The 13,966-nt window shown below is 32.4% G+C and overlaps 1 protein-coding gene across 6 annotated transcripts in view; it reads left to right on the forward strand.

The window, feature by feature from the left end:
- The window catches only part of LOC130622604 (solute carrier family 23 member 2-like), a 105,068-nt gene that overhangs the window by 83,173 nt on the left and 7,929 nt on the right, over positions 1–13,966 (forward strand). For 3 of the 6 annotated variants that reach the window (XM_057438084.1, XM_057438080.1, XM_057438083.1), the window contains exon 1: positions 12,273–12,677. The exons of 2 other annotated variants lie outside the window; for them this stretch is intronic. The gene's annotated coding sequence lies outside the window, so the exon portion shown is untranslated. Of the gene's footprint in view, positions 1–12,271; positions 12,678–13,966 lie in introns of those variants that run through there. One more of the 6 variants, XM_057438081.1, reaches the window with a different exon arrangement.

A 13,966-nucleotide genomic window follows, 5' to 3' on the forward strand; every position in this document is an offset into this window, starting at 1 on the left:
TATATAATATAATTTAATTTACATCGAACTCCACATATATAACAATACTTAGCAAAATAGATAACACATAACGGGAAACCCAAGGGTATATCAACTCAAAGTCTATATACCGTTGGTAAGGGTAACGTAGACCGATTGGAACTCAAATGCACTCCTCCCCTTGTTGTCTCTTTAATTATAGCCGTCGTCTGTCGGTCTGCCCGCGAAAGACGCTTCCTGTTACGGAAACACGAAAAGCGATATGTAAAGGACGGGCGACCCCGTGGATATTTTCCACGGGTTAACGACTAGTCTATAAATAATGTTCAATTTAAAACAATTTCAATGGAACAGTTTATTCCTCACACGTGGGACTTCTATCACTAATAAACATGACCTTAGCTATTGTGCTATTTTTGTATTGGTGAACATTATCTATTAAAATACTAAAGTTCTTTTCTTCAGCAGGCGGGTGATTCTCAGTGATTGAATGTTTTAGGATGCGAGAGTTTTTATCACGTTTTTCGTGATCTATCATAACATATTTAACATAATTTAAACGCACTCTTTATTCTTAATCAGGTCAGCTCGAACGCTTTTAGCTTTAACTAAAAGATAATACTGAAATAATACTATTTATTAACTTTCAACTTTCTTCTTGCAAAACGAATAATTCCACTAAAAAACATTAACCTACCCACTTTTCAAATTCTCTGCAAACCCAAGCACAGGATAATAGTTAAAAATTTTCTTAAAACATGATATTGTTATAGCAGCAACCACGTGAGATTTCTAAAAGCGTGGGATTTTGAGATTTCTAATTTTTAAGATTTCTAAAAAGGGTAAGATAAAAACATTAGAAATATCGTACAAAAAAGCGTTAAATAATATATTATTAAACTTAGGCGAGAAGAAATTGACGTAAAAAGCAACAGTCGTACAAAAAAGAAACTGTTAACTGCTGGGACATTTAACTATAAATTCAAATTCTATCTCTCATACACGACAGCTTTAATAAATATCATTATTGCTATAGATAAAACCTTAGTGCAACCTTGAATAATTTTAAGAAAAATAATTTGTATAATGGAGAAGTTTTTTATGCAGGTAAATGTTGATGGATACCCTCTTAAAATGTTTCCTTGATTTTCTTGATTTCTGATGATGACATTGAGATCTACATAAGCTTTATTTTGCTCTTAATTGTAAATGTAGAATATCGTATAACATCATTACATGGTTTTCGTCTGAAGCATTTTTGTTCCAAGTTAAGGAAAAAATTAGAATAGTCAATTGTTCAACTTTATTACCCACTACGCTTTACCTCTAACAAAACATTTTAAATTACGGAAGCTATTAACAGTACGAAATTCCTGATTAACCCAATTGGTTTTGTTGCAATTATGTTCTTAAGTTACACAAGCTTTCCTTACTGGCAGATTATCTGTCGGTTAAAAGTGACGAATTTCTTGGTACGTGACGAAAGTTTTAACTATATTTTCATAAACTTAATGACCGACGAAAATATTTATCCGACAAAAAAGGATTTTTAATATATTAAAAATACAATATAATATATTATAGACATTTAAATGTGCCAAACTGCAACGCAGATTTTTCTTTGCAATACATCACAAAGTAAGACGAACAAGAGAACGGGGCTTCTCTGAGCACTCACATCTAACAAGAAAAAACTTAAATTCTGTAGCCTGTTGTCCCCATTCTGCTTCTTTGATACAAAGAAAAGACAAAGAACACTAACAAGGTTGCACACGAGAAAGATGCTTAAAAAATTGTATTGCGAGTTTAAGGATCCTATCATGATTTATCTATATAGTCGTCGCTCAGATTTTATATACAGAAATACCATATTTCTCCACAAGCCAACGTGCGGCTTTAATACGAAAACAAGGTTTCGTAATCACTGGTAGCCGAAAATTATTAACTTGTTGCACAGAAGGCTGTGAAATAAATGCAGACAGTATATCCATAAATTCAGACACATAAAATAATTTTTTCTGAGATTTGTTCAATTGATACGAATTATGTGTAGAAATAAGTTATGAGCTAGCCTCTTGTAATTTAGATAATGAGTTTTCATATTTTTGACCTAATTCGATGAAAAAAGTCTTTCCCAGGTTTACTTTCGAACTATTTTTTGTATTTTCGAGTTAGAATAATGAAATACTAAATTCATAATTTTTCGAAAAAGTCTTTGATTGTTGATTGTTTCATTTTCTGCTCTCGTTTCTTGGAAATCTCTTCGGAGATCTTCTGAATCAATGGGATGACGTTCGATGATTCGAAAAGGGTCATCTCTTTGAGAGTCTCGATTGCGTCGTCAATCTCATTTTGCGATGGGGGTGAAATTGGTTCATCATCAGGACACTCTGCACTTTCGTCGTCTAAAGAGCCGTCATCGATGACTTCTACTTCCGGATTTTTATACATATCCACGATTTCTTTGACAGACAATGGGCGTGATTCATTAGTAACAACGTTGAAATCTATATTAATGAACGATTCGACATCCAGATCGTCAGGTGCAATGTCAGGTCTAATCTTTCGTAATCGGTCTAGATCTTGATTCAAATCTTCTACAACATTCGTTTCATCATTCTCGTCGTCTGAATCGCTCTTGTCACTTTCCGTATCTTTGAAAGGATCGTCATTCTCATCCATAGCACCATTCCTTGCAACCTCCGAGATTCCTGATTTTCGAAAGCAATTTACGATTGTTTCACTCGACACACTATCCGAAGCCGTCTTGAGCATTATCATGGCTTCAAGAATTGATGTTTTCGGTAGTTCAGCCTTCTTGTCTAACGCTCTCAAGATCCTTCGAATTAACAGTGATCGGTATTTTGCCTTCAAAGACCTGAACAAAAAAAAATGAAAGTCTATTAGAATGAATTAAGATCCATTGTTTGAGATAGCTCTGGGGATTATAATTCGATAAATTGGAAACAATTGTTTTTTCTTCGAATCATTACATTTCATTCCTTCTAAGAAAATAAAATTACATTCACAAGGGGCATGAATTCAACTCTCTCTTAAGAATGTCTAAGTATTTTTCTTCTCCTTCAAATGTAATCGTGCATGGTATTTGTAAGCCTTCTCCATCTCCTAGGTTGACTCTTTTTCCAGTGACAGAAATATTAGCAGCATTAGTTGATTTAGATCGTAAAAAGTAAAAGATTGTTTTCGCATATCGACCAGTTTTTCCTTTTTTTAAATGACCAATAACTTTGTCGTCTTTTGTCACAGCAACTGCATATTTATCTATTTCGTTCTCAGGTTCAGGACGCGTTTGTAAAGATTCACCAATAACTGGTGTCCATTCATTCATATAGGCGTGATACGCTTTAACCATTGACTCGCATTTGAATTGCCTTACTATGGACAATGGAATTTCATAACTCAAAGAAATCTTCTTCCCACAAACTCAACAACTTCTGCAATATTAGTTCTTGCCATTTTACTTAAGTTTAGTATGCCAAAAAAATTTTTTGATTTTGTTTTGTTTTGGTAGAGAGTAATTGGAAGACATTCTAGTGTTACCAAACAAACTTTTTTCTTTGACAACACTGCGGACTCCCCAGATACTTCTTTGAATGTGATTCCATATCTAAATAGTAAAAAAAGATCATGTTGCAAATATCGAACTTACGGAAGTTTTTATCCTTATGTGCATGGAGTGAAAGCATTCATATTAGAATAAACCCTGTTGGAACATAATAGACAAGTAAGTATTACCTCTCCGTCATGCCTCTCAACCATCCATTCGATGCTGAAAAATCTTCATAGTTGAATGCTGTGGCAAATTCACGAGCTTTTTCGATTAAAATTGGTCCATTTATTGGGATGTTGTTACCACGCATTGAGGTAAACCAAGTCAACAACGATTCATTCAATTTTTCGTACTTGTCAGTCTTAACTCTCTGGCGTTTTAGTGACGAGTTTTTGAAAGCAAGGAATATCTTCTCTTTATTGTTCTTCCATGTTGACAAGGTGCTGCTTGGAACGGAGTACTTGATGGATGCGTCTTTATTGGACATACCATCCTCCAAGTCACGGAGAGCTTCATATTTTGTTTTTAAAGTGAGTTCTTCATGCTTTCTTTTCCCCATCTTGTCTTGATAAGAAATGCAAGCAAAAAGCAGTGGACGAGCTCCAATCGAATGTAAAAAAAAAAAATTCGATTGCAAATTATCGAGTTGGTAAGCTTCAAAAACTCAAAAAATTCGAAAATTCGAATTACATGATTAAAATTTCTTGATGGGACCGGAAAATCTGTTCGATTTACATGATTTATCGAATTACATGGGTTCGAATTATAGGAGTTTTCTTGTAAGGTTTTCAAGGTAAATTCTGAGGGGACCACAGAATCTGTTCGAATTAAGTGAGTTTTCGAATTATAGGAGTTCGAATTACATGAGTTCAACTGTAGTTGTCAAAGATACATTGTTTATTCACGAAATGCATTATAAATATACCAGTGCATACCTCTTTTAGGTGTGAGATTGAGTAAATTTATATTTTTGGTTGAATAATCCGCGATAAAATTTCTGCGAATAAATTATTAAAGGTCATCATTTAACCCTATTCGGTCTGGGGGAGGGGGGCGGATTTCGCCCCCCCCACTTCTGACGGTTTTTTTAATAACTCCTTATTGCTTTGTTATATGGCTATGATACTGAGTTTCAATATTTATCTATTAGACACCTGCATGCTAAATGTTTGGGTCACAAACCTTTCGGAGGCTTTGATATTGGCCATTACTCGATATAATAACTCCTGTTAGGCTTATCCTTAGAACTTGAAACTTGCAACACAACTTTGTTTCATCAAGAAGAAGAATTTGAAATAATTTGGACACGTGACTAATCCGATTTCCCGATTTTGTCGGATTTTACCCAAAAATCGGAAAAAACGCATTTTCGGACAATTTTTGTCAGTTTTTTTATCCGATCCATGTAAAAACCGAAAAATATGTTAAGTAAATTTTATTTAGCTTTCAGAAACTTCAAACAGAATGTAAAAATTCGCTCTAGAACAAAAGTAATTAAATTTTAAGCAGATAGTGGCATTTTTACCAATTTTGAAGCTTCTGATGACGTCACAGAGAAGGTGCTGAAGCAAGCAAAAATATATTGCCCCCATTTTGTTTCTTTTATGACGTACTATAAGTGTGCCAAGTTTGATTCAATTTGAACAATCCTATGAAAAGTTATTGAAGGGGGGGTGGGGGGCGGAATCCGCCCCCGGTCATAGTATGTTCGAAAAACCCCGGACTGAGTAGGGTTAAGCTAGTTACTGTCATACAAAGCGTCTTATTGACAGCAATTGAGCATTACTTAGCTGTTGTAATCCATTGATAATTTAGTTTTAATTTTGCGAAAGAGACAGGTTTTTTAAGCTTTATTAGCTTGAAATTTTACTTAAATACGACCTTTAGCCTTGATGTCCCGCAAGCATCAGCTTTATTTTTAAAATTAAAATATTAGCAGATGCGGACTAAATTAATTACAAAGGTTAAAGTTGGAACTAAAAAATTGCGATACAATTATAAATGACAAATAAATCGCATTAATATTTGCAAATTTCAATCAATCATCATTCTCAAGAAAAAACATACAGTCACGAAGTAATGCAAAAAAGACATTTTGTGTTATTGTTAACTTAAGGGTTAATTCTATGAGTAATTCGATCGAAAATTTTTTTCTACTAACATCCCTGGTAGAAAATAATTTGAATGATAAATACCACAAAATCGTGTAGAAATACAAAGAAGATGGCTTTCAATAGACGACAACCTCATTCTCGTCCCCAGAGCTCTGCGAGATTAAAACCTCGAAAGTACTTAGTTTATCTCAAAGGGATCTGGGGTCGAGAATGCGACAACCTGTCTTTTTTCTTCAGCAATACAAATTTTTTTCAATAAGCAATGTTTTCTGCAGGGCATAGGCTTTTTTCCGTGACTTTCAAACTTTGTATTTGATAGGTTCAATATACTTATATTTAGATTATTTTTAAATAGCACTTTTCGACACGAAAATACAAAATGTATTCGGCTGCCAAGAATGCACACAGTGTATGTATGAAATGTATTTCATTTCGCTTGACATGTGTCACTGAAGACGAGGTTATTACTATTTAAATTATGTCTGTATAATGTTACTTTCTCTTAATCGCGAAAATTTGTTATTTAAATCACAATAAATGACATAATCAAATACTAAGTATATCCAAAAGGGTCCAAGGGAAGTGAAAGATGGGAAAAAGGTGCTAAAAGGGGGATTGGTACAACCTTGCGAATATAGAATAACGCAAACACTTTAACTAATGTCAAGCATTTAGTTTTTTGACCGATGAATTAGGCAAGAGAAAGTTACGATGGGACTTTCGACTTATTAATACTAGTTGACTGCGCTAACCATATTGCTAATTAAATATAGCAAATGCAAGTATGCTCTAATGACACAAATGAGCTGGTATGCAATGCTAGAATAAAAATCTCTTTTTGATAATCAAAGAATCGAACACTAATTTCCAAATTTCATCAGTAATAATTGAATTCGAACTACTACGACGGCGGACCTGTGTCAATGCTTACAAATACCACATTTACAAAAAAATCACGCGTTTGTAATTTAACAATGATGATATTGTACAAGAAATGTTAACATTATTAATAACTCTAATTATAGTAGTAAGGCAGCGAAGGAAATTGTTAATATCCGCTGTTTCTAAAGCTTTTAAAATATGTACGGAAAATTGCTGTGTAACGCTAAATGTGTCAAACACACAGGTTGAAAATATATGGAAGATTAACTTGCATAACGAACTAATTTGACAATTTTTTTTATTCTTTTTCTTTTTTATTTCTTTCTTTCTTCTTCTATACAAAGGCACCGGCAACGAAAGTAAATATATATATATATATGGTTAGATTTATTCTTGAGGAAACAAAGTTCATTCTTTCATCATATGAATTTTGCTAACTCATTGCCACAATTTGTTTTATGTCTTCAGTGAATCATGGGCGAATTTTTGAGCATTATTCAATAAGTAAATTTAAAATCTTGTTCGTGTAAGTTGATATATCCTTGTGCTGCTGCAGCATTTAACTAAAACAAGTTTTTTTCGTCTTTAAGGGAGCACTGTTTTTGTTGTTGTTATGTTATGTATTTCGCAGCTGTTTTTATATATCTTCTGCTTAGTCCGAAACGTAAATCACCTTTTTGAGTTCCCTATTCCAAAACTACTATCGACCATAAACCGAGAAAAAAGCAGGAAAAGTGAAGATGGGAAAAACGGTCTTATAGCAAATTGTAATTTAAAAATGACAGAAGATGGTTAATAATATTTAATTCACCAGTAAAAGACTACATGGTGAATAAATTACAAAATGCAAAATATATTATATTCAAAGTGCTAGTACCTAAGTGACAAACACCATCTAAGAATTTCAACTCTGATTATTTTTTTTGAAAGATAAAGTTTTATATGTCTGGCGCTGGTTGAGAAAATACAGTATACTCTTATAACTCTTTTAACTCAAGTTTCTATTACTCGAACGTCTTTAACTCGAACGGTTCTTCTGGCACGGTGCAATTTTTCTAACAAATATTTACGTTAATGAAGTATCTTCCCGCTTTTACTTGAACATGAGTACGGAACTTCAAATGACTCTAATGTCAATTTGTTCACTAGCAACTGGAGAAACTTTAAACATTCTAGCAATGTGTAGGATGCTAAAAAATATTCTAGAAAATTTGGGAAAACACACAAGGATGTTTTAACACTTTTTGAAAATATCAGAAAAAATGTAGAAGAGGAAATAATTAAACAGTAAACATAGTTATTTGTATATTCTCTCATGTGCATGTCAAACTGTGCTTTTTAAAACAAAGACAAGTATTGATGCAAACCGAAAGTTCCTACCTATATTGTTCAGATATCAGCTTTTTTTAAAAATATCAAAATTGTAACTGGGATGATCATTATTCTTGTTTTTTTTTGTTGGTTTGGCAAACAACGACAAGTAAAAACGGGCTACTGTGGTTTAGCCTTTGATTTTCGAAAGCTATTAAAAATTTTAGAGAAACTGTATGTAACCCACAAAGTAAAGAGGCTTCACATAGCAAAGATGGCTTTTCATGATCCATTGTATTCATCAATTATAAAGCATACAATGAGAGGGTACATTTAGAAGTCACAAAGTGTTAAGACTGATCCTGTAAGCTAGTTTTATATATTCACTTAGTTCATGGAGCGATATTTTTATCAAAAAAACATTTCGTGTCAATTCCCAAAGTGGAATTTAAATTACCGACAAACTAGACAAATTAAAACCCCTACGAAGAAATTTATTACACCATGGTCTGAAAATCTAATAGTTTTCTTATTAAAAACAGGATACCGTCAGGAATTCGACAACCATAAAATCCGAAATCAGTATTGAGAATCTATATGAAGAAAAAATGTACCTTTACTAGTCTTTTGTGCTGAATATCTTTTGGTATTCAAATTTTGAGATGTTGTTTTTTGTAATGACAACAATAGGAACAGACCAATTTCCTGTAATTAAAAAGATATTTGAAACTACCTAATGTTGCGTCACTCCTGAAGACTTTACTCGTGCAAATTAAAATATTGCTTATTTGATTGTTCTATTACATGCTTTTGAGTTTTTCGTTCGTCATTTTCACCCATTTATTTATGTTATTAATAATTTTTTGTTTGTGACCATTTGAATTTTATATAACTTTAAGATAAAAAATATGTACAATATCAAAGAGACAAAATCCTGAGATAATAGAATCGTCAAAAACAGGATACAGGAGTTGCTAACAATATCTAAGTGTATCCAACATGAAATATTGAAAAAAATAGTAAAATGTGATCATCTTTAAACTGCACCACATTACACGCATTAATTGTGACCTAGATTTCGATTTTTTGGTAACTACTTTTCAGTATCATATTACCAGAATTTTCATAACTTATAATTTATAACTTCACTAAATTAAATTTACGCATAAAAATTACTTTCGACTCGCACAATAATTCTTTATTAAACTAAATTTCTATTTAAATTATTAGGGATTTCACATCAAACGCAAAAATCCAATAAATTAGTTCACAGATGAACCTTTGTTTTAAAGTTTGAGCAATTCGATTATCAATTCTTGAAAATAGTTTTCTACAAACTTATTTTTCGCCAAACTAATTCCAAAAATTTCAGCAATAAATGACATTTCAAACTGTTTTTCACACTTCTAAACTTTTCCCAAATAAACTGGTATCTATCATCTTCTGCCTATATTGTTACCCTTTATTTTCAATATATCAAAAGTGCCATTTTGCGGGCTTCTTCTTCAAAAACATGCTTTTGACATTGCTCACCAAACTTCACTCACATGACATGGGTTAACCCGTAGCTGTGGTGAAAACACTTGCTAAATATGCCTGTGCTGTGGATTAAACCACGAGCCTTGTGATTACAAAGTAAACTCCATAACTACAAGGCCACGCGCCATCATCAATATGCCAAGTCAACAATATTAGCGTTTTCACCTATTCATTATGTAACAACTACAATTTTATTTAAAGCAACGTTAGTTCTCTGTACGTAAAAAATATTGGCATGTTTCATAATAAAGACTAGATTCAGTAAAAGACATAAAAGTAATTTAACCTTTTTGGATGATGTAAGAGTCTAACGTAAGCCATATAAATAACTATTTTAATCAAATTATAAGGCAATCGACGGCGATAAACAGTCTTTTTTTGAATAATTTTTTACAGTCTTTTTTTGAATAGTTTTGCATCCTTATAGATAGTACTATTGACTTTGTTCCTTGATTTGAAACAGTTGAAACCTCTTTGTTCATTTGCTCAAAACAGTAATTTAGGCGTGTAATTGTTAGACCTCTATTCAGACTGGATGGAATTTTTAGCTAAAGTAAGAGAGCGAAGGGCGAGATAAAAAAAAAAAGATATGTGCATCATATAAAAATATGTTGTCCGAAGTTTTAAAAGGTGTTACATTTGCAATTTTCTATGAGCAGGAATAAAATACCCTACTTTTTTGCTTCACCGCAATTTGAATGACGTTATCAGAGGTGTTAAAATTGAACAAATTTTTTCTAGTATCATTAAAGTTTGCGCTGAAACGATTTTAAGGCATATTTTTTGATTTCATTGGAACTTTCTGGATAACCAATATCTCTTCGGATCTTCTAGGAATTAAACTAACTTTCAGTTGCCCTTTTTATAATTTTAGCTATTGAGCAACAAATGTGGAGTAGAACCACGCGAGTATACTAAAATTTGCAATTATTTAAAGGGAAAAAATCATTTTACCCCTAAGAATGTGTGTCTGATTTGTCAAGGAAAAAAATAATTGCCCTTCCAAAATTTATGTCAAAAAAAAGTAGCTAGATTGTTCGTGATTGGTACTGTTGGGTAGCCAAATTCATCCTCATTTTAAAACTTGTCAGGTATTTTTGATAACTGTGGGACAGTTTTTACCAGAATTTCGCCGAACTTTGCCCGATTGTCGTCCGATTTTTGTCCGTTTTTTGTCCGACTTTTGCCTGATTTTTTCCCGTAATACTACTAATAGGACTAATGTTATTTTATAAGCTGTTTTTAGCTTTCTTTTTTGTTATATGAAGAAAAGGTTAAGATTTTATATTGTTAGAAGCACATAGCGGATAAAGTATTAAAACACCCTAGGACTTCTCCGTAAGATGGCGGAATTGCAACCTTGATTTCAGGTCTGCTTTTCTTTCCCTAGCCACATTGGTGAAATAAAAAGAATCCTAGGAGCAAGATTGTCTAAATCAGAAAATTGCGAATGTGTTGTTACCTTGGACTAAAAAAATTTGTATAGTGGTAAGTAGTAGTAGTAGAAATATTTGAATAGGACTAGTAAGCCATTTTTTTAAAAAAATTTCAATTTTTCCTGGTGACTTGTTTTAATATAAAATAAAACTCCAAATTATGCCAGCAAGATGATAAAAAAATGACAAAAATGAAGATGATAAAAAAAGTTATGATACTAAGTCAACAGATAAAGGACAAATGTGCCAACTGCACTTCCCAAAATGCCCACATTACAGAACAATAAGCTTGACAACTCGAAAAGGTCCGAAATATGGTGAAACTTGGGCATGTTGACGTCAGCATGAATTAGCACCCTAACATTTTAGATCTAACCAAACAACCAAGTCCTGTAAGCCTGTTGTGAACATTGGTAAGTTCGAAATGCGTGTTACTTAGATAGGAACGACGTTCTTAATTGCTTATGGTCGCGATCTTTAAAATTCCATACTCTGAAATTATATATTATGTCTATGATTGTAGTTGCAAGCTTGACACACAATTGACTCACAACTCAACTCTACTCATGCCACTGGGTTTTTAAAGCACTTGTATGGTTGTACATATTGAATAGCTAACATTTCGGCGGTCAGCAAAACCATACTTTTTGAAAGTCAGTAAAAATTCAAATGAACACTTGAAGTTTGGTACGCTATGTTTTTAAAGTTCATAACTTGTTTTTAAAGTTCATGACTTGCTAAATTTAGCCGGAGTTAAAATACCAGTGAACTGTTTTTTGACAGAATGTCAATTTTGATAAAAAATACATGAATAAAAAACATCTTTTGCTGTAAAAATAAATCTTAATTACCATAATGATTGTCAAGGTAAAACTTTGGCTATACTTTCAAGCCTATTCTAAACTTTTGAAAGTCACCTAAACCATTGATTTATTTTTACATTACTTTTAAAGAAAAATTTTTTGAAATCTCTGAACACAGAATGGTAGTAGGGTACTTTGTATAACTGGTTGGTGGCCGTGGAAAAATGCACGGGTTTTTACCTTGAAAAAGGTTATGACTTAAAACTTAAAATTACCAGGTCCTTCGCTTGAATTTGTTTTATGAAAAAGTTGTTTCATTTGTAGGCACAGAATGGTTTAACCTTAAACAGCTGCTTATTGCTAACAGCATGTACGGCTCCAATTGAGTTAACTATAGAGAGATTTCACTGTCTTTGACATGAGTTCGTTAAGATATGAGTTGGTTAATCGAAAGATTATTAACATGTTGATCACCCTTAAACTAAAGTAGAAAGAAGAAATTTGTAATATATGAAAAGCTGATTAAAATCATGAAAAAAAATCGCTTTCCTGCGATATTTTAGGTAAATTACAAAATGCAGTTATTTTTAAAAAATTTATTCTCTACCCATATTGTTTTTTTACTTTTTTAAATGTTAGTAAGTGGGTGTGCCAAGGATGGAATACTCACACTCGTCAAGGGTTCAGTCCTTTTTTATTTTTGTTAGAAGTAACAAGGTTTGTTTATTAACTACACTTTTTGATCACTGGAAATATTTGATAAAATACAAAACAACACTATTTTATTACCAGCAACAATTACAGGTAAATGTATACTAACTCATATTCGTGAACTGAAGTATCATGTTTCTGTTTATTTAACGCTTATACAAATCGTCGTTTAGTGTTAAATTTTATTGACATTTGTGACGTATCTCACTACAGTAAAAACAAGAAAATAAAGAAGCTACAACTTATGATTTAGTTTTACATATGCGTGTAAAGTTAAACACGGAATTTAATGTGAAGTAAATAACGCACGACATGGAGCGAGGGTAAAAAGGTAGGCAATTAATTTTCATTATGTTCAATTTGGTTAAACAGAGATCGGTTGCCTAAGCTTTAATATAATATTATCACAAATTAAGAAACTTTCTGAAAATTTAAAAGAGTAATCACAGCTCACTACCGTCCTTTTCCAACTACTCTTAAAACAAGTATTTTTTCTGAGTAAAATATTATTAATCATAGTTGCAACAAGACTTATTTTAAATATCTAAAAACAGTTATACAATTTGTAATTGCATTTTCAAATTAGATCCCGAATTTAGCCTTTTTATGTCTAGTACTTTTTCATGGAAGATATTCTCGTGACCTCCTGTGTATATGCGCATATTACCGTTAAAGTTGTCTATGTCAGCGTCCAAAATGTGGATCCTTAATGGCATCCTGACAAAGTCTTAACCCTGGGGGAGAGGGGAAGGGGGCTCTCTTAAACCTCTAAAAGGCCCAGCAGGAATAGGGTTAACCTCCATTTCTACATAATTTTCAACCCCATGGTTGCCTAGAAACACATACAAAACTTGGTTTTTATGCCTCTCCAATTCGTCATTTTGACATTTTTTGTATTTTTCACTTAAGTTCTTATAAAATCAGCAGCTTTTGATAACACTTTAGTAAATTTTACTTAAATAGCACTGAATATTTGTTTTTTCTGTACTATTTTAACCAGGAAATATTGATAAAACCTCAAATTAAATGACCTCCCATGCAGCATATTTCAAAGCAGTCGTCACACATACAGTTGTCTCTGATATTTTCCAGAAAAATCCGTTAAGCTCTTGTGGCTTCGACAGAAGATTCTAGAGCAGGCTTTATTTTTTTTACCTTTTTAAGAATTTTAACAATGTTGTCTAATTTTCTATGATTAAAAATTGTCATATTCATAAACAAATGGTATTTACTCTCCTGTTCTTTGTACCTTTTTTTCAATCTCTGTACACTTCTTTGACATGAAAAAAGGTATATAACACAAATTTGACAATTGGATTATACTTTTTTAGAAATTAGGAGAAACTACACCCTCCAATGTTGAATTGGTTAACTCGAATGTGATTGTTCTGATCATTAAACCGAATTTCAGAAGTAAATTCTGCTTTTTAACACCTAAATCCCCAAACCAGCTAAAACCACTTAAAACCACTCAAAACCTACCAAAGGCAGTCAAAATTAGCAAAACTCCTAAACTTTTCAGAACATTAAACACATAACATAACCTTTCTGCATGCATGTGGACAGACCTAGCGATTAGGAAAGCCATAAAATCTTTATGATAAAACTTTATTGGAATTT

The sequence above is a fragment of the Hydractinia symbiolongicarpus genome, chromosome 12 (genome assembly GCF_029227915.1).
Source record: "Hydractinia symbiolongicarpus strain clone_291-10 chromosome 12, HSymV2.1, whole genome shotgun sequence".
Taxonomy (NCBI): domain Eukaryota; kingdom Metazoa; phylum Cnidaria; class Hydrozoa; order Anthoathecata; family Hydractiniidae; genus Hydractinia; species Hydractinia symbiolongicarpus.